The sequence below is a fragment of the Engystomops pustulosus genome, chromosome 6 (assembly GCF_040894005.1).
Source record: "Engystomops pustulosus chromosome 6, aEngPut4.maternal, whole genome shotgun sequence".
Classification (NCBI taxonomy): Eukaryota; Metazoa; Chordata; class Amphibia; order Anura; family Leptodactylidae; genus Engystomops; species Engystomops pustulosus.
Window position 1 is genome coordinate 15,042,003 of NC_092416.1, and position 22,668 is coordinate 15,064,670.

Sequence of the window (22,668 nt, forward strand, 5' to 3'; positions counted from 1 at the left end):
TCCCGTTCCACCACATCCCAAAGATGTGGTGACTGTGTAGGCCATTTGAGTACAGTGACCTCATTGTCATGTTCAAGAAACCAGTCTGAGATGATTCCAGCTTTATGACATGGCGCATTATCCTGCTGAAAGTAGCCATCAGATGTTAGGTACATTGTGGTCATAAAGGGATGGACATGGTCAGCAACAATACTCAGGTAGGCTGTGGCATTGCAATGATGCTCAATAGGTACCAAGGGGCCCAAAGAGTGCCAAGAAAATATTCCCCACACCATGACACCACCACCACCAGCCTGAACCGTTGATACAAGGCAGGATGGATCCATGCTTTCATGTTGTTGACGCCAAATTCTGACCCTACCATCCGAATGTCACAGCAGAAATCGAGACTCATCAGACCAGGCAACGTTTTTCCAATCTTCTACTGTCCAATTTTGATGAGCTTGTGCAGATTGTAGCCTCAGTTTCCTGTTCTTAGCTGAATGGAGTGGCACCCGGTGTGGTCTTCTGCTGCTGTAGCCCATCTGCCTCAAAATTCAACGTACTGTGCGTTCAGAGATGCTCTTCTGCCTACCTTGGTTGTAACGGGTGGTGATTTGAGTCACTGTTGCCTTTCTATCATCTCGAACCAGTCTGCCCATTCTCCTCTGACCTCTGGCATCAACAAGGCATTTCCGCCCACAGAACTGCCGCTTACTGGATGTTTTTTCTTTTTCGGACCATTCTCTGTAAACCCTAGAGATGGTTGTGCATGAAAATCCCAGTAGATCAGCAGTTTCTGAAATACTCAGACCAGCCCTTCTGGCACCAACCACCATGCCACGTTCAAAGGCACTCAAATCACCTTTCTTCCCCATACTGATGCTCGGTTTGAACTGCAGGAGATTGTCTTGACCATGTCTACATGCCTAAATGCACTGAGTTGCCACCATGTGATTGGCTGATTAGAAATTAAGTGTTAACGAGCAGTTGGACAGGTGTATCTAATAAAGTGGCCCGTGAGTGTATATCCTCAAGTACCTAGCTGTTGCTGGAGATGGGGAGGAGAAGAGGAAAGATGTTACATATATGGTGGAGTTGCCAGCTGATATCCCCTTTATCTCTAAAATAAAAAAAAAGCCTTTGGCGACTTTTCCTTATGGCTATGCACCAGGTGATCCATAGAAAATGGTGGATAGATTCAGCTCCCTCAAAAGCAGATTGGATCGTTGCACTTAATCATATCTTTAGGATGGAAGAGCTGAAAGCAATTGATGATGATAACTCAGCTGCATTTCACACATTGTGGTACCCATGGATAGCCTTCAGGGACTCCGACTCCTGTGAGCAATGGGTCTCCGAGGCTACCTTCCCATAGACCAAAACTACCCTTCAGGTTTAATAGAATGTATTGATGTTCTGAACCCTACTCTCGCAATTCATCCTCGGACCATTCTGAAACTTGTCGAGAGTAAAAATTGATAACATACTACGCTTACTTCTAGTCCCATTTTCCCTTGCCCACTTCCCTCGTGTGTGTCCCTTGTGTGCATTTGGTTTTTTTTTTCTTTCTTTAGTTATTGTATATTTACATTCCAACCATTGATACAAGGGGTCTGCAAATGTGACAGCAATTTCCAGCAGCTTCCCCTATCTTAGAAGAATATGTTGTACTACAAATATTTGTACTCTTGCTGAGAACAGAACTCGTCTACATACGTAAGCCAATCATCCAACATGAGTATAAATATATTCTGTCCTTTTGTTTTGTGCATCTTTTGTCAAATACATTTTGTGCAATAGTCTGTTCAATAAAGATCTTGACCCATAAATATTTTGAATATCCGTATTTCCGGAAATCGAATTTGAAGCTTTGATTTTGAATATTCCCTCAACTTATACTTGTATATTTGAAATTCTACTTTAACAGAACGCAGTGAGAGGAACCATGTTATCAACTGCTACAAATTTAAATGAAGTGACTAAAAGGTTCTACAGTCTGAAAATGGTTAGAAATGAAAATCCCACTAAAGATGATACATAGGAAAGGAGGACAAGGAGAGACCAGAGAGAGCTTATGGAGTAGTATTTCGCAAAAACACAATGGGGCAGATTTACTTACCCGGTCCGTTCGCGATCCAGCGGCGCGTTCTCTGCGGTGGATTCGGGTCCGGCCGGGATTCATTAAGGTAGTTCCTCCGACGTCCACCAGGTGGCGCTGCTGCGCTGAAGAGCATCGGAACGCACTCAAGTACACCGGCCTGTTGCTGGTGAAGGTAAGTGCAAGCTCCGCGACAGTTTTTGTTTTTTAAATGCAGCGTTTTTTTCCGAATCCGTCGGGTTTTCGTTCGGCCACGCCCCCCGATTTCCATCGTGTACATGCCAGCGCCGATGCGCCACAATCCGATCACGTGCGCCAAAAATCCGGGGCAATACAGGGAAAATCGCCGCAAATCGGAAATATTTGGGTAACAAGTCGGGAAAACGCCAATCGGGCCCTTAGTAAATGACCCCCATTGTGTTCAGAATACGAAGGTTAAATTAGGAGGTTAAATTATATTCTTTTCTTGAGGACTAAATTTATAGTTGAGTTTTTCAAACATTGATAGATACCAAGGTATGGACATTTCCCAGAGAGAAGGGATAGAATCATATATACCGTATATACTTGAGTATAAGCCGGCCCAAGTATAAGCAGAGGCCCCTAATTTTACCACAAAAACCTAGTAAAACATATATTTTTTTTACTCGAGTATAAGCCGAGCTTGCATTTTCAGCACATTTTCTTGTGCTGAAAAACTAGGCTTATACTCGAGTTTATATGGTATTTTTTTTTAGAGTTTATTTTTATTATTTATCATTCAATTTCTTTATCCGTTAGGATGCAAGAAGAGGAAAAAGTAGGGCAGGACACTTAGTATAAATTGCATTTTTTAGTTATTTATTGTTATTTTTAAAATGAACTTTATTTAAAAATCCTGATTTTTTTACGGTGTATTTTAAATACAATTCATTTTTTTAAAAAGTCATACTTTTGTAATAATACAATCGTTGCAAAAGCCACAATTTTGTTTTTCGATTTTTCCAACTTAATTTTTATTTAACAACTTGTCGTAGTGAGGAAGTTTTCATGGATGAAATTGGGTAAAATATCGATCCTAACTTTATCCTATGAATATTTTTATGCTACATAATAGTAAAGCTTTTTTGTACTGATAGACCGACAATGGGAGGAGGAGTCTATGTGACTGTATCAAAATGTTTTTATATGATCCTCCCACTTCTCAGCAAAAATAAACTTTTAAATTATTATATTAATAAGTTTTCCTCTGTTTGTCATTCCTGAAGTCATTCCTCTCGGAGTCTCCAGTTTTTTGCTTATAAATTCTTTCCATTATAACGCAGAGCCTCCGAGTGCACTTGGCAGAGAAAATGAGAAGGAAGCGCTATTGGAAGAAGTTTTGTGTAAGTAAATAAGATATATATGAACGAGATCAAAAGCAGCACAATGGGCGTCATTTACTAAGGGCCCGATTCGCGTTTTCCCGACGTGTTACCTGAATATTTCCGATTTGCGGCGATTTTCTCTGAATTGCCCCGGGTTTTTGGCGCACGCGATCGGATTTTGTCGCATCGGCGCTGGCATGCACGCGCCGGAAATCTGGGGGGGGGGGCGTGGCCAAACGAAAATCCGACGGATTCGGAAAAACCGCCGCATTTAAAAAACCGAAAGTGTCGCGGAGCTTGCGCTTACCTACATCCAGGATAGGCCGGTGTATTTGAGTGCGTTCCGATGCTCTTCAGCGCAGCAGCGCCACCTGGTGGACGTCGGAGGAACTACCTTAATGAATCCCAGCCGGACCCGAATCCACCGCAGAGAACGCGCCGCTGGATCGCGAACGGACCGGGTAAGTAAATCTGCCCCACTATTTAGGTCGAGAGGCCATTAAAAGCAGCAACGTTTGGGCTCTGAGTCATCTTCAAACAGACTTGTTTTCATTTATTATTGTGCTGTGCTATATATATATAATAAAGGGAACCTGTCAGTAGAAATGGAACACCTAGATCATGTTTCTTTCATGGCCCAGTGTGGTGTCAACATCCTGAAAATTAACTTTGAGTGTAAATTAGTTGTATAAAGTCAAGGAGGCGGAGAGTTTAACACTGAAGTCATCATCACTAACCAGATCTCCAGATGTCCGGTGCGTGATGTTAATCACAGGATAGGAGGCAGGAGAGCTTGACTTCAGTGTTAAAATCTCTGCCTCTTCGACTTTACATAACCAATCTACAACTCAAAGTTGTTTTTGTGGATGATGGAGCCACGCAGGGCCATGAAAGAATCATGATCTGGAAGGTGAGAAGCTGCTGGACAACTTACTGGTAATAATTTTTTAGATATATTTCTGATGACAGGTTCCCTTTAATTATATGACTGAATGTACATTTCTACTTTAACACCCCCTTCTCTAATCAGAACAACTCTTGTCCATTTCCAAAATGTCCAGATGACATCCATCCCCTCCCTTATTTGAGACAATGTAGGGGGCTGCTGATAAGTATTTGAATGGTCACTTAGGAGCAGGCCCGGCGCCAGCAGCCGGCCAACCCGGGCAAGTGCTGGGGCCCCGGGGAGCTGGAGGGGCCCACTCGAGCCCCCGAAACAATTGTACCAGTGTCGCTATTTGACAGTGTATTCCGCAGGGAGGGGGGGTCAGTGTATTCCGCAGGGGGAGGGGGGGGTCAGTGTATCCGTAGGGGGAGGGGGGGTCAGTGTATTCCACAGGGGGAGGGGGGGTCAGTGTATCCGTAGGGGGAGGGGGGGTCAGTGTATTCCACATGGGGATGGGGGGGGGGTCAGAGTATCCACAGGGGGAGTGGGGGTCAGTGTATTCTGCAGGGGGAGGGAGGTCAGTGTATTCCGTCGGGGGAGGGAGGGTCAGTGTATTCCACAGGGGGAGGGGGGGTCAGTGTTTTCCGCAGGGGGAGGGGGGTCAGTTTATTCCGTAGGGGGAGTGGGGGTCAGTGTATTCCACAGGGGGAGAGGGGGTCAGTGTATTCCGCAGGGGGAGGGGGGCTCATTGTATCCGCAGGGGGAGGGGGGTCAGTGTATTCCGCAGGGGGAGGGGGGGTGAGTGTATTCCGCAGGGGGAGGGGGGGTGAGTGTATTCCGCAGGGGGAGGAGGGGGGTCAGTGTATTCTGCAGGGGGAGGGGGGGCCAGTGTGTCCGCAGGGGGAGGAGGAGGGTCAGTGTATTCTGCTGGGGGGGGGGGGTCAGTGTTTTCCGCAGGGGGAGGAGGGGGGTCAGTGTATTCTGCAGGGGGAGGGGGGACAGTGTGGCCACTGGAGCGCGGCCCACGAAGGGGACCACTAAGGCTCTGTCGCCAAGGGGCCCACTAAAACCTGGAGCCGGCCCTGCTTAGAAGATATATGACATATATAGAAGGGTTGGGGATACATATAAATATATACATATTCTTATATCGGACATAGATTGTGATTTACTTCCATAAGTCTCTCTAATCTTGATTTCTCCCTTATTAGCTTTAGTTGCGTGTGCATTTTGCGGCAGTGATTCATCCGTGACCTGCGAGGTGGATCGCTTCAGGCATTGTAATCGAGGATCTGTGTGCGGTTCTGTCTTCACATATGAGAATCATGGTAAGTTCTATGATGTAAGAGAAGCCGTTACCTCTCCTTATCCACCTGTGATGTCTCCAGTCCAGACAATGCTCTGTGAGATAACCCTTCTGGAATCCAGGCTGATACATGTTACCTGCACTGATACATTGTAGTCATCATGTAACACGTCACTGCTGGGGACATGGCGCCTGATGGGGACTGAGTATTCTAGTATAATGCAAACAGGGACACAAGGTCCACAATCTTATTAATGGAGCAGATCTCAGCTGTAGAATTTCCCAGAAATCTTACACTGATCACCTTTGGACAAGCCCTTACCATCCCATAGCTTTTTATAGATTTCCAATATACAATATGTTTCTGTAGGTGTCACAGGTAATACAATTCTTATAAAACTCAATACCCAAGTTTCCACATGGACGATCTCCTATATAACAAGACGTGTTGTGTGTCTTGGCTGCTGAGGTCAGGGTAGCAGAGTCCTGGTGTAGGCCTCCTCCAAACCCATCAGGGCCAGCAACCTGAAGCAGGAAGAGGGGGGCAGAGGAGTAACAAGGTCCTCCCTGGGGCACACCTGGTGTAGGTGACAGGCCCACATGATGGTATATGTTATGTTTGTGGCCTAGATAGGGACTTACACTGGGAAACAGAGATGATGAAAAAAACATGCAGTTGCTTCATGGTATTTTGTCTAACTGAAGTGCCGTAAATCTTCCCTATTTGCAGGGATAGGAACAGGTACCCCTGAAGCAGTGGTCTGCGGCTGGATACATCTTATTTTGGAGTTTTTTTTAGCTCAGCTGCATCGGTGGCTTCAATCTGGCAGAGACGTCTTCTCTCAGAAATCTCAGGACAGAGTCGCAGGACCCAGGGCTGAAACTATATTTATAGACTCTAGGGGGCATATATATCGTATGATAGCCCCGCCGCTGCATTTCCACCTCTTGATGTACTGGGGCAGGCGGCTGCGCAGCATTTATTGTAAACCAGGCAGGGCCTGACATAGAAAAAAAGCGAAACCGGCGACTTTTTGTATATGAAAAGTCGCTGGCAGCAGTGAGTGCGTCAGCATGGGGACAGTAACGTCCCACGCCGGCCCACTCCAGGCCAGCAGCGCCCTCCATTTGGCCGGTCACGCCCCCCCCCCCCTGGCATGGCGCAGAGGTCCTGAAAATATGCCCCTAGGTCTTAGCGTCTGGAAAGTTCCAGTGAGCTAGAAAATGGACAGTATGTAGCAACACAAGGTGACAATAAACAGTGGGGGTCATTTACTAAGGGCCCGATTTGCGTTTTCCCGACGTGTTACCCGAATATTTCCAATTTGCGCCGATTTTCCCTGTATTGCCCCGGGAATTTGGCGCACGCGATCGGATTGTGGCACATCGGCGCTGGCATGCACGCGACGGAAATGGGGGGGCGTGGCCGAACGAAAACCCGACGGATTCGGAAAAACCGCCGCATTTTTTTAAAAAAAAAGTGTCGCGGAACTTGCACTTACCTTCACCAGGAATAGGCCGGTGTACTTCAGGGCATTCCAGCGTGCCTCGGGGAACTTCAGCACAGCAGCGCCACCTGGTGGACGTTGGAGGAACTACCTTAGTGAATCCCGGCCGGACCCGAATCCACCGTAGAGATCGCGAATGGACCGGGTAAGTAAATCTGCCCCAGTATATTACAATTAGAATACATGAATATGCAACATAGTTTAGTAGTGTTACAATATACTGAAGTATAGCACTAGCAGGTGCACAATGTTAAACCATGCAGCCTAGACAGGGAGAATTTCTAGGATAGGAGAATGGGGAAGCTGATTTATGCCCCCTGGACAGCTTTATCTCTAAGTCACAGAGCCCAGCACAGTGATCAGTCCTACTGGGTCCACCCCAACAAGTATTCCAGACTATAGATTTATAGGACCTTATAAATCCGCTGCCGGAGATCTCTATAGTTACCTATTAAACAAATGTTTCCAGGTCAGATTGTGTAGTGCCTCATATTTAATGCATAGAAATGAATTGGTCACTGGAAGGTTTCCCCACAGATAACACATAATGGAAAAGACTTTATGATCGGCTTCTTGTCAAGGAAAACTTCTAGCAATCCATCAAATAAAACAAAAATGTATGTGTTATATTTCCTTGTAGGCGGAGAAGCCTCTTTATCGGTGGACAGGTCATGCATGCCCCCATCTAAATGTAATGTCACAGGCAGCATGAGCATAAAAAATACCAACGTGATAAAGGTGAATTCATGCTGTGACACTACTCAGTGCACTCCGTCTACTGATGAAGGTAAGTGCTCCGGCTCCCGATTCTCTACTCGTGTCTGTGCTTTGTGAATGTAGATCGTTCCCAGACTGCCATAGAATAATTGTCAGAAATTTTCATTATAAGAAATCTATCACTTATTTAGCAGTAGATTAACCCTTAATGCTGCTCGGTAGATCCCAGCAGAATTATTACAACCATATATGTAGATGACTTAAAAACAGATGTCCCCCGGAGCCCTGCTTCCCCGCCTCCCTGCTCTCCTTCACACCCACTTCAGTCAGAAGTCTAGGTATTACCCCACCACCACCAGCATGTAACACCTGAGCCACCTGGGTTATTTAAATGCTTTTTCCAGGAGGTTTTGCTATCTGATGATATCACAGCCAGTGATGCTCCCCCGAAAAATGGTGGCAGGAGCTGGCAGCCATTTAAATGCTGTCGGCATTGTGAACTCGGCCAAACCCAACGTCAGTGGTCCCGCTTACCACCATTTCTGACCATTGCGTGTTATTGCTGGGCAATCCCAAAGTAGGTGGATGAGGGTCAATTTTGACTTGCAGTTTCTGTCTTGATGCAAAATAACTTCTCAGTGAACCAGGGGCGGAGCCTCTTCTGCCACTGCACCTGTTTTCTACAGTCTCCATTGCCCAGTGTTGCCCAGCAATCTCCCATTTAAAGTAAGAATTTTGCAATTAGGGCCGCCTTGTAGGCATGTGGAGAATTAAAACCATTGGCGCTCCACTAGGAAATTCTGGGAAAATATGCAAACACGTTTCCTAGGATTTTTAGGCAAACCAGTTCCCCTACACTGTACTGAAGAGACCCAAACAGGTCGAAACAGTGATGTCTACACTTGGGAATCTGTTCCATCTGGAATAAATATACTGGTTTGGTATTAATCCCGTATTATGTCATTAGACTTCTTGAAAGTCATGCTTGATGTCAATGGAGCTGCCTTTCAAGGTAGCTAATAGAGGCGTGGCTTTGCTTATCCCATCCAAGAAAAACCTATTTGCATATTTTCCCAGAATCTCCCAGGTAGAGGTAGACATGGAGGTTCTTAACTCCAGGATCTCCAAGGCACACATGGAGGAGCCCAACTTTGTGTGCATTATATGGAGGTGTCCTTATTATCAGCTCATGGAGGAGATGACACTGACCCACATGTCCTCTGGATAAAACTAATGTTCTCTTTTTATTCCTCTCTCTCTTGTGCAGTTTTGAAAATAAGAAATATCTTTCCCCCCAATGGTCTGGTCTGTCCAACCTGCTCTTCTATCGGCTCTACCGAATGCGAGGCATCAGACACCGTACAATGCAGAGGAGAGGAGGACATGTGTTTTCTCCATACAATATATGAATTTGGTACAAAAACTTTTCTTTTTTTAGCTTCTTTTTCATAGAACAAAGTCTTTTAAATGTATTAACAAAAAATTATATTACAGAAAGTGGTGGTGTCATAGGACTAAATTAAAATAGTAACAGTTACCATTAAAGAGAACCCGTCATGAAAAATAACCCCCCTAAACTAAATATATTTTCATAAACTGCCATTAGAGAGCATTGCCTCTATCCCTTCATTGTCCCTCTACATGCCTGTAAACCTAAGCAATGAGGTCCTAAAGCTGTATGCTAATGACCTGTGAAATGTCCAATGAAGCATTAGCATATTCAAGCTGTCCACTCTATTCATGAGTGGGAGGCACAGCCACACCCCCAGTGCATGACTGACAGCCTGTATAATGATGTGATGGCTGTATAATGATGTGCTTCCTGGTGCTGGTGGCCACGCCCCCCAGTGCATGACTGACAGCCTGTATAATGATGTGAGGCTGTATAATGATGTGCTTCCTGGTGCTGGCGCCCCCTGCAGCCTGTGTGTGCATGTGTGTGTGCATAGGAGAGATACAGCAGCTCCAGGCAGCCATGTTACAGCAGAACATGTCAGATTCATGTGTAGCTGATGTCTGTGTCTCTCACCTGTGTATTAGGAGGATGCAGCATGTCAGCAGATGCAGCACACATACTAGCAATGCTTTACTATACATTACACACAGACATGAGCAGGGGGAGGAGAGGGCAGGGGGAACAGGGGTGACATCACTGCCTCTGACCATGTGACAAGCCTCATTTACATAATAAAGAAAAGATGATTTTACAATGAAAAATGTATGAAATAACTAGATAAAGGCTGGGATGGGATCCTTGTGAGCAGCTCCAACAGGTAGAGGTGACAGGACAAGTGGCAGAGACCTGATGACAGGTGTCCTTTAAGTGCCTAAGTATCGGGGAGGGGAGTACATATGGTTTGGTAATAAATAAAAATTCCCATCAAATTCTCCCAAAAAGAATAATTTTGAAATGAAAGTTGAACTGCGATTGGTCAATTTGGTGAACAAGTGGTCATAATTGAGGTCTAAGGTCTAGTAAAGTGAATGTTCTTATGTAATTTTCACAGGACATAATCCAATAAGATCAGTCGATCAAGGGTGCTGTACAAAATCCATATGTTCGGGTATATGGATCAACTCCTACCAGGAATGGGCACACTCTCATAAAGAAGAAATAATCTGCACCGAAGCGAAGCGTCCATGAGGTCCTCCTGCCTCCGGCCATTGTGTGTCTTCTCCTGCTGGACGTCTTCTTCTCACACTTGTTATGATCTGCACCAATGCGAAGTCTCCATGAGGTCCTCCAGCCTCCGGCCATTGTGTGTCTCCTACTGCTGGACGTCTTCTTCTCACACTTGTTATGATCCTTGGTGAATAATAAATGATACATATTTGCAGGACGGGATATGTTTCTGTTGTTCCTCTCATTGTCCTGTATAAGGCTCTGGGACAGCAGATACAACTCGCTGCCTCTCTCAGATCTGTGTCCAGTTTCTTCTGTATAATCTGTTGGTGGCAGCCATAGTACTAGGAGAGTGTTATGTCCGCAGGTTATCAGGCTACATCGCTCTTCTTATACATATGTGACGTACCGTATGGAACCACTTACCATTGATAGAAGCCGACAACTGAATCCAATGCATCGAGATCAAGGAAGTCTTTGGTCTAGTTTTAAAGATCTCACATGAGGATTATGCACCCTAAATGCTTTTGATATTTGCAAAATAACATGGTGCCTAGGGCAACCCACAGAGGGGGGGGGGGGTGGAGAAAAGCAAGGTAAGTATGTTTTTTTTTTAAGTATTGGCTCAGCACTGTGAATACTGGTGCCACGGAGCAGCAATGACTTCTGGGGGCAGCACTGTAACTACTTGTGGGAAAAACTGGCTACTGAAGGTAATGCTATGACTGATTGGGGTAGCACTGTGACTACCTTGTATCGCTGTGACTACCTGGGGGCAATGTTGTGATTACAGTATTTATCGGACTATAAGGCGCACCAGATTATAAAGCGCACCATCAATAAATGCCTGCTAAAACATCTAGGTTCATATATAAGGCGCACTGGACTATAAGGATTTATGACCAGCAGGTGGCAGACCTGTGCACAGTTCAAGGCAGCTGTTGTCTGTAAGTATGGTTCATACATAAGGCGCACCGGATTATAAGGCGCACCTGATTATAAGGATGAATGACCAGCAGGTGGCAGACCTGTGCACAGTATAAGGCAGCTGTTGTCTGTAAGTACGGTTCATATATAAGGCGCACTGGACTATAAGGCGCACCTTTGATTTCTGAGAAAATCAAAGGATTTTTTGTGTGCTTTATAGTTCCGGAAAATATGATACATGGAAGAAGCACTGGCTACTGGGGGCAGCACTGTGGCAACTTGGGGCAGCACTGTGATTACTAGGGGTAGAAATACCTACTGGGGGCAGCATTGTGACTACTAGGGGTTAGCACTGGCTACTGGTGGCAGAACTGTGAATACTTGAGGGCAACACTGGGGTTACTGGGGGCAGCACTGGTGCCTGGCTGTAGCAATGTGACTAGTTACTGGGAGCACTAGTTACTGGGACAGCACTGTCGCTACTGGTGGCAGCATTATGACTACTGAGGTATCACTGTGGCTTCTGGGAGCTGCACTGTAACAACTGGGGGGCAGCACTGTGATGAATGGGGACAGCACTGGTTATTAGTGGCAGCACTGTGACTAATGAAGGCCAGCCTGTGACTACTAGGACAGCCCTGTGGCTACTTGAAGGCAGCCCTGTGACTACTTAAGCGCAGTCTTGTGACTTTTTGAGGGCAATGGTGAGACTACTGGGGACAACACTGCACTTGGTTTTGGTTCTGTTTTCATGTACTTACAGTATACCCATAAAAAAGCAGTAGGAGCTACCCTCCGATAAAGCTAGCAGACACTGCTGCGAAGTACAATAGGAATGCCAGACCGTGCTCAAAGCTGTCTGGCATATTCATGAGGGGGCCTCGAGGAACTTCAGCGCAGCAGCGCCACCTGGTGGACATCGGGCGCACGACCTTAGTGAATCCTGGCCGGACCCGAATCCTCCGCAGAGAACGCGCCGCTGGATCGCGAATGGACCGGGTAAGTAAATCTGCCCCAATATGTCAAACATCCGGAGGAGTTCTCGAAAGTGCATTGTTCAACGATCGTGCACACTGCCACGATTTACTAAGATCGTGCGCCCAATTTCCTGCATGTGTCGCTTCCCCACAGGTTACCACAGGTCCTGGTCAGGCAGCACTGTCAAGGGGAGACTGAGTACATGTGTGAGGTTAGTGTTATGTGTCTTCTGTGTGTCTTTGTGTTTGTTTGCTGTTTCTATCTACACTATTAATACACCTATCCTACAGTACACCATATATAGACACTACTACACCCATCCTATGCTACAATAAAGTAAAGCACTAATACACAGTACTCCTATTCTGTATATATGAGCACAGCACTGCACTACTACTCCCATCCTGTGTATATATGGGCACAGCACTGCACTACTACTCCCATCCTGTGTATATATGGGCACAGCACTGCACTACTACTCCCATCCTGTGTATATATGGGCACAGCACTGCACTACTACTACCACCCTGCGTATATTTGGGTACAGCACTGCACTACTACTCCCACCCTGTGTATATTTGGCACATCACTGCACTACTACTCCCATCCTGTGTATATATGGGCACAGCACTGCACTACTACTTCCATCCTGTGTATATATGGGCACAGCACTGCACTACTACTCCCATCCTGTGTATATATGGGCACATCACTGCACTACTACTCCCATCCTGTGTATATATGGGCACAGCACTGCACTACTACTCCCATCCTGTGTATATATGGGCACAACACTGCACTACTACTCCCATCCTGTGTATATATGGGCACAGCACTGCACTACTACTCCCATCCTGTGTATATATGGGCACAGCACTGCACTACCACTCCCATCCTGTGTATATATGGGCACAGCACTGCACTACTACTCCCATCCTGTGTATATATGGGTACAGCACAGTACTACTATTCCCATCCTGTGTATATATGGGTACAGCACTGCACTACTACTCCCATCCTGTGTATATATGGGCACAGCACTGCACTACTACTCCCATCCTGTGTATATATGGGCACAGCACTGCACTACTACTCCCATCCTGTGTATATATGGGCACAGCACTGCACTACTACTCCCATCCTGTGTATATATGGGCACAGCACTGCACTACTACTCCCATCCTGTGTACATATGGGCACATCAATGCACTACTACTCCCATCCTGTGTATATATGGGCACAGCACTGCACTACTACTTCCATCCTGTGTATATTTGGGCACAGCAATGCACTACCACTCCCATCCTGTGTATATATGGGCACAGCACTGCACTACTACTCCCATCCTGTGTATATATGGGCACATCACTGCACTACTACTCCCATCCTGTGTATATATGGGCACAGCACTGCACTACTACTCCCATCCTGTGTATATATGGGCACAGCACTGCACTACTGCTCCCATCCTATGTATATATGGGCACAGAACTGCACTACTACTCCCATCCTGTGTATATATGGGCACAGCACTGCACTACTACTCCCATCCTGTGTATATAGTGGCACAGCACTGCACTACCACTCCCACCCTGTGTATATTTGGCACAGCACTGCACTACCACTCCCATCCTGTGTATATATGGGCACAGCACTGCACTACTACTCCCATCCTGTGTATATATGGGCACAGCACTGCACTACTACTCCCATCCTGTGTATATATGGGCACAGCACTGCACTACTACTCTCATCCTGTGTATATATAGGCACAGCACTGCACTTCTACTCTCATCCTGTGTATATATGGGCACGGCACTGAACTACTACTCCCATCCTATGTATATATTTGGGGAGTGCACTGTATTAATACTACAACTGCTACCCTTAATTTGTATGGGTACAACACTGTACAACTACTCTCATCATGTATATATACACAGGATTTTGATGTGAATGAAATATGACCCTCAGTGAAGGTTTCCAAATGTGATATTAACCCCTTAACGCTCTGCGCCGTAGCTCTACGGCGCAGAGGTATAAGGGATGTATGAAGAGGGCTCACGGGCTGAGTCCTCTTCATACAGAGGTGGGGGTTTTTGCATTTTGCCGCCATCTTTTTTTCGATCGCCACGCCCCCGAACGTCATCGGGGGGCGGCGATCGGTTACCATGGTAGCCTCGGGTCTTCTCTTGACACGAGGCTACATGGTTTATGCAGGTTCGTTACAATGAGCCAGTGGCTCATTGTAATGTAAGACCTGCAAAAACGCCATATATTGCAATACTGTAGTATTGCAGTATATGGTAGGAGCGATCTGATCATCTAGGGTTAATGTACCCTAGATGGTCTAAAAAATAGTGAAAAAAAAAAGAAAAAAAAAGTTTAAAAAATAAAAAAAATTAATAAAATATTAAAAGTTCAAATCACCCCCCTTTCCCTAGAACGGATATAAAACATAACAAACAGTAAAAATCACAGACATATTAGGTATCGCCGCGTCCCAAAATGTCCGATCTATCAAAATATAAAAACGGTTACGGGCGGCGGTGACCTCCGAGGCGGGAAATGGCGCCCAAATGTCCGAAATGCGACTTTTACACCTTTTTACATAACATAAAAAATGAAATAAAAAATGATCAAAATGTCGCACAGACCTCAAAATGGTAGCAATGAAAACGTCGCCTCATTTCGCAAAAAATGACCCCACACACATTTCCGTGCGCCAAAGTATGAAAAAGTTATTAGCGTCAGAAGATGGCAAAATTTTTTTTTTCTTTTTTGTACACATTCGTTTAATTTTTGAAAATGTATTAAAACACAATAACACCTATAAATCTGGTATCACCGCGATCGCACCGAACCAAAGAATAAAGTAGGTGTGTTATTTGGAGCGAAGAGTGAAAGTCGTAAAAACTGAGCCCACAAGAACGTGACGCACGTGCGGTTTTTTTTCAATTTTTACACATTTGGAATTTTTTTTCAGCTTCGCAGTACACGGCATGTTAAAATAAATAACATTACGGGAAAGTAAAATTTGTTACGCACAAAATAAGCCCTCACACAGGTCTGTACACGTAAAAATGAAAAAGTTATGGATTTTTGAAGTTGGAGAGCGAGAAATTAGCCGAAAAACCCTCCGTCCTTAAGGGGTTAAAGGACTGAAAACTCCTTTATGTTATTTAAGTATTTTATTCTCTGTTTTATATAATGTAGTATAAATAGCACTGGATGGAGATAAGGATGACGCGTCTCTCCTGGATCCAAGTTCATGTAATCTCTCTACAGAAATGAGTCTGTCCATGTCCTCCTCTAGGACATTAGGGCCAGGGATCCAATAGTGTTTGGATGGCAGCAGCCGAGAAGGAACCGGAGGAACCTGCAGGAGACAAGACCAGGAAACATTGTTACTGGTGATCCCTGATGTGGAGACCCTCTACCATCATCTTCACGCTGCTCTGAGCCTTTCATGTGATAAAGGATTAGAATCACAAGGAGAAGTCTTACCATGGACCCCAGTGGAGTCTTGGTGAGGGGACCAGCGTCTGGAAGGCTTTGCAGAAGGCAGGGGAGGGGAAGCAGGACTTCTCTCTTCTCTCAGGTCAATTCTAACGTATCCGATGCAGGAAAAAGACCCTCCCAGCGTCAGACTGACAGAGGGGAAACGGCTCTATCCAACCGAAGACATGGAGGAGATTCTTAGATCCATAAGGTCTTTGAAGAATATTTTGGTTCATGTCTTCCTTTAGGACGGTAGAACCAGGGATCAGATAGTTCTACTCCATGGTGTCCGCACGGCATGGAACCTGCAGGAGACAAGCGAGGAGACAAACCAGGAGAAATTGTTACTGGTGAGTCCTCACGTAGAGACTCCTGGAGATGCTGGGGGTCTTCCACCTGGGAAAGGAGCAGCATTACATGGAGATGACTTACCATGGATCCCAGTAATGTCTTGGTAAGGGAAGCAGCATCTGAAGGGCTTCTACGAAAGGCAGGACCAAGGGTCTTTTCCTTCTCCTGTATCTTAAGAAGGGCAAGCTTTGGCAGAGTGGAGAGAAACGAAAACTAAGAAAGAAAGATTTCCATTTTCTGAACTAAGATTGAGAGTTGAGGAGCCGGATACCCAAAGTGGTAGTTTCCATTGCATGGACATCATATGAAGCTTGATAATCATTTGTAGATGCAGTAGAGCGAGTCAAGTAGCTTCCAATCTAAGGTTAAACCCAGGATAACTTGTACATGGACATAAGGTCTCAGCAACTAGAAGAACAGCTGAAGAAGAACATCGGGAGAGGACATTGCTCCATCTCTTCTGAATAAGAAGGCAAAGTGTGTATCAGACGCCTTAAGGTATTTGTTGAAATATCAGGAAGGTCCTCAGTGACCAGAGATCTCAGACTTCTTCTATTCCTCAGAGTCTACACTGCTGCAACACAGGAGGAATCTGAGGAACCTGCAAGAGACAAGACAAAGAGACATTGTGACTAATGAGACCTGATGTGGAGACCCTCTACCACCATCTGAATATCACCTCGTAAGATAGAAGTAAAAGTTTACAAAGTCGTGTATTTACCTTGAAGGTCTTCTCCCTCCTCCACCGCTGCTTCTGCTGTAGAAAGATAATATTTCATTAGTAATATGTCACTGTACAGGAACATATAGGGGAGATCCTGGTGCTAGAACATGTACACCAGACGACTACAAATAGATAGAAATTGAATTATCACTTACCTCCTCTTGCTGCTTCTCTGCAGACACTTTGGTCTCCACCACCTGCGTCTTGGCCTAAAGGAAAAAATAAGTTGATACAATGTGACGTCACTATTTATTCCCATAGAAACAACCAATCAGATCATGTACAAGACCTCATGCTCCTCTATGCCCTGAGTTACACTGGGAGAGATATTGGGGTATTTCCTCTATAGATGTCTCATCTATGAAGGTGACACTGGGGAATATGAAGGTCAGGAGATTATATGCTGCATATTATACTGTAGATTGGCCTTTCCTCTACACAATGATGGAGATTTATTAACACTAAAGACAAGTGAAGGTGGAGCCGTTACCCAGAGCAACTATTTGCATGAGTCTAAAGCCAATTAGAAAATGCAAATTGTGAAGTGATCTGTTATATAGAGAACTGCTGCAACTGTATGTCCTATCCCAAGTAAAGTAATTAAATGAGTGTCTTATCCCAAAATATAAATGATTGCACTGATTTACTTACATCGCCATCTCCTCCTCTGCTTCCTCTTTGCTGTTAATTTCCTCCTTCACCTCTGTCTCCTCCATCTCCTCCTCTTCATCACTCTCTTCCTGCCTGATGTAAATCACCTCCACTCCTGTCTCTTCCTGCTCCTCCTCATCATCTCCGATGTTACCATCCTCTTCATCACTCTCTTCCTGCCTGATGTAAATCACCTCCACTGCTGTCTCTTCCACCTCCTCCTCTTGCTCTCCGATGTTACCCTCCTCTTCATCACTCTCTTCCGGCCTGATGTAAATCGCCTCCACTCCTGTCTCTTCCACCTCCTCCTCCTCATCATCTCCGATGTAACCCTCCTCTTCATCACTCTCTTCTTGCTTGATGTAAATCACCTCCACTGCTGTCTCTTCCACCTCCTCCTCTCCGATGTTATTATCCTCCTCCATCACCAACTCCTCCACCTCTGCCTCCTCAATCACCTCGTAGTCTGTAAGCGAAAAAGAACATCCTCTATGATCTCTACAGATGGAGACATGATCGACATCATCAACTTCTACCCAGACTCTAAACCAAAGACGTGAAGACTTCCAGGTTCCCTCTATTCAGGCTTTCATTTTTCATTGTATCTTTAGTCCTCTCTCACTATTTCTTTTACTATACCTGACCATCAAGACCCTAAAATATAGCCACCATAGAGGACGTCTATAGCACCCAATAGTTCAGTAAAGAGTTCATGAACCCAGAAAATGTACCAATGGAACCCCATAATACAATTTACAAGAAAACATTCAATTTACCACCTCCACCACATTGTCCACAGTTATCAGTAACACTTACAGAGCTCTACAGCAAAGCGCAAGGGGAATTCATCACATATATGACCTAATATCGATTTGGACCACAAGGGGCGCTCACTTTATACAGATTTATGCAGCTATTATTATATACAGAGAGACCTGTATACAGTGAGCTCCCCCTAGTGGTGGCTGCAGGAAGACATTGTATATTTACAGGAAACATGAACTTACCGCAATCTCACTCTATAACTCTCCGACACCAACTCTACAACAAAGGAAAAAGATAGAAGTGGCCATTACTAAAGAGGAGGAGACATAATAGAAGAGAATGAAGGACAAAACAGGAGCTGAGGACACAGTAGACTTACCTCCAACACCTACAACAAACCCTCAAAGGATTCTTAGTTCCGAAGCTCCTTATAAACCTGCATGAAGTCATAATGTAGGAGGGAGGAGCCAGCAGCACAACTTTCCATGACATCATAAGCAGCAGAAACTTTTCTAGAATGGTAAGGCAGCCAATCAAAGAGCAGGATGATTTGATGGGAGGAGCCAGCAGCACAACATTCTAATTTCAATAAACTTTATTTTAAGTGTTTTGTTTTAAACCATATTATGGAAATGATTGATAAATATTGATAATAAGAACAGAAGGGGAGGTCCTGGGGATTGTACATACAATTCTATGTATAACAAGAGGATGTGGAGGATTTTTATATCATTTGTGTTATTTCTTCATTTTCCTTATAATAAATATAAAAATAATTGAAAACTAGGAGAGCAAAAGGGTGAGAAGTGAAGTGAAAGACATGGAAACAAAGAGCAGGTTATTGTAACAAATACATATAAAGAGTGAAGGACGTTTACTATGAGTTATTATCACTGGTGTCTCCTCCATCTTCACCTAAAGCGACAGTGGGAGGAAGAACGCTGACGTCATCAATTTTTACTTTCATTTTAAATTTCCATTTTTTTGACAGAAAAGACACAGACATCTCTCCTGACTTCTAGCAAAATCTTCTTCACTGTGAAGTATTGTGTAATCTGTCATCTTAAGGTGTTATATAAATGTATGTTTCCTATTATAGACCTGAAGTGATGAAAGCCGCGGAGAGAGCGAGGAGTCTCTCCAGTAAGTATATAGAAGAGATAGGACTAGATGTATACTGCTGGAGTGCACACAGGGGGTCACATACTTTTCTGCATTTTATCTTTGTGAGTCCCCTTAAAGGGAACCTGTCACCAAATTTTACAAAAACAGCTTGTGACAGGTTCCCATAGAAACCTATTTACTAACTGACCCCCTTCTTTTAGCTAAAAATTGTTTTGCATAAATCATCTTCATGGTATATTCCTTGGCATCAGAGGGGGCGTGTCCTGCTCATCTGGCTCCTCCCATCTACTCTTCCCCGTGTCCTATTCCTCTTCTTAGCATTCAGCACTTAAAGGGTTTGTCCAAGACTTATCAAAATAACAAAAGGTGTCCGAGAGGGGGCTGCTTAAAAAAATAAAAATGTACTTACCTTCCAGTGCCCTCTGGGTGTCCTGCGCTGCAGTCGCTCCGGTCCCCGAGCCATGTAAACAAACATGGGCGCCGGAGCAGTGCTGGATTCAGCTTCCGGCTGGACCCGACAACCATCCGTCCCACATCTACAATGCTGTGAATAGGGACGGGTGGGTGTGGCTGGCCACGGCCGGCCGGAAGCTGAGTCCAGCGCTGCTCCCGCGGCCATGTTTGTTTACTTCTAACCCAAAGGATGTGGACTTATACTTGACCATATATCAACATTTTATTTACAAAAAAGGCATATAAAGCCTCACTGAAACTCATTTGTTAAATGAAAACTTCACTTTTATTAGATTCTTTTTAGAACAATATATTCTTTCCCAAGTATTGTATGGAGAAATTCCCTATATATATAGAAATATACGTAGGCCGTTGTGGATAGGAAGTTTTCTCGACAGCTATTCTATTCAGCTCCGCAGTCCCGAGGTGACCAGAGATACTCAAGTAACACGTAATATTAAAGGTAACCTCCTTTTTCCATCAGTAGGTGTCAGTCTTGTTCATCTAACTCACGAGGAATGACATGAGATTGTATCACTGTTGTAATTGTATTGTAAATAGACTAAGGGGCAGATTTACTTACCCGGTCCAGTCGCGATCCAGCGGCGGGTTCTCCGACGCTGATTCGGGTTCTGCTGGGATTCATTAAGGTCCGTGCGCCGATATTCACCAGGTGTCGCTGCTGTGCCGAGGTCCGCTGGAGTTCACCTGCTTTTTTCTGGTGTATGTGAGTGCTTGATCTTGCGACACAAATGGCTTTTTAAATTCTGCGGTTTTTCCGAATCCTTCAGGTTGTCCGGTGGCCACGCCCCCCCGATTTCTGTCGCGCGAAAGTCGGCGCCAAAAATCGATCTCGTGCGCCACAATCCCGTGAAATACAGCGCAAAGAGGAAATATTCGGGAAAAACCCAACGGATTCGCGGCTGAGGACCCTTAGTAAATGTGCCCCTAAGTGTCAATTTAGCCGGACTTGTATCCAACCTCATGCACACCACTGCTATTTGATATCACTGTGCTATTAATAGGCAGCACTTAAAAGAAACCTAACACATGATATGGTAGGTGTAAGATGGAAATACCGAGCACCAGATCAGGGTGAGATCAGGGTGAGCTGGTGCCGGAGCTTATTTGTGTTTGTGTCCTAAACCGTTGTATCGCGGTTTAAAACACTTTTTAAACTTTATAGCCGAAGCTGCTTCGGCGCACGGTGGTACGCGCTCGATGCACCATACGCGCAACCGTGCTCGTGGCTCTACTTCACTTCCTATGTAGCCGCGTGCACGGTGGCGCGCATGGTAAGCGCCGAGCACGTACCTCCCTGCGCCGAAGCAGCTTCAGCTATAAAGTTTTAAAAGTGTTTTAAACCGCGATACAGGGGTGTAAGACACTAACAAAAATAAGCTCCGGCACCAGCTCACCCTGATCTCACCCTGATCTGATGCTCGGTATTTCCATCTTACACCTGCCACTTCAAGTGGTAGGTTTCCTTTAAGGCACTAGTGTCAGCACACTCATTAGGATATCATTTGGATATTATTTGGATATTATTTCATATCTCTGTTTTGAGTTCATGATGATGTTGAATAACTGACTGATCGGTGATTGGTTGTCACTCTATTGTCAGTTTGTGTCACTGTCAAAGTCTCAGTATGTGCCAGTATTGTGTACACACCATAATCACTGGATCTTATATCAGACCTCGGTTACTTGCTACTGTGCCTCTCGCTAATAAGCTACACTCATATTTCCCTTGCCGTCATACACTCATTATTCTATATACACACACACCTTGCCCGGCTGTAGATAAATGCTTAGGCTGCAATAACAAACATAGAAACGTCTTCTGATGGATATTCTCTTTATTCAATACCAAAAATGCAAAAAGACTCTGCACAAGATAAAAAAAAAAGGTGAAAACTCACCAAAATGACATCTCTAGGGGAAGCGCAGCATGTAGTATTGTGTGCAGACCCAACGGTCCGGCTCCTCCAATGAGACAATGACCATAGAAACAGGAGACAAATAAACAATTGCGTATATTTTGACAAAGCGTTCATAGGAGAGTAAACTCATCACTCAGTGCAATTGCTAAAAGAAAGAAGCATGGTGGCTCAGTGGTTAGCACTACAGCCTTGCAGCAAGGGGCACCCCGGCCATGAGACGAGTTGAGCATGTCGCCTCAGGCGGCGTGCCTCCTGCTCAACGAGGGGGCGGCACCGGCCGGCACTGAGCTCCCGGGCCGCACGCCGGACGGGACCGAGTTGCAGCCATCCGTCAGCCCACCTTGCTCCCCGACGCTGCCGGCACCTTGTGCCCGTCCCCCTGCCTGCCTGCATCAAACTCCTGCCGGCCAGTGCTCTGTCTGGCACCATGCTTCCAATGTGCTGCCGCCTCCCACTCTCCCCGTATACTTTCGCCCCCGCCCAAACCTCCGCTCCCGCCTCCCCCTCCATTCCCTTCTCAACCCCGCTCCGCTCATGATCCCCCCCCCCCCAAGCCGATCCTAGTCCCATCCTGTGTATATATGGGCACAACACTGCACTACTACTCCCATCCTGTGTATATATGGGCACAGCACTGCACTACCACTCCCATCCTGTGTATATATGGGCACAGCACTGCACTACTACTCCCATCCTGTGTATATATGGGCACAGCACTGCACTACTACTCCCATCCTGTGTATATATGGGCACAGCACTGCACTACTACTCCCATCCTGTGTAT

The 22,668-nt window shown here is 45.3% G+C and overlaps 1 long non-coding RNA gene across 1 annotated transcript; it reads left to right on the forward strand.

Annotated features, from left to right (window-relative positions):
* The first annotated feature begins 7,770 nt into the window (after positions 1-7,770).
* Positions 7,771-10,624, forward strand: LOC140065483 (uncharacterized). Its single transcript, XR_011847936.1, has 3 exons — positions 7,771-7,913; positions 9,111-9,257; positions 10,351-10,624. It is a non-coding gene; the product is annotated as an uncharacterized lncRNA (long non-coding RNA).
* The last annotated feature ends 12,044 nt before the right edge of the window (positions 10,625-22,668 follow it).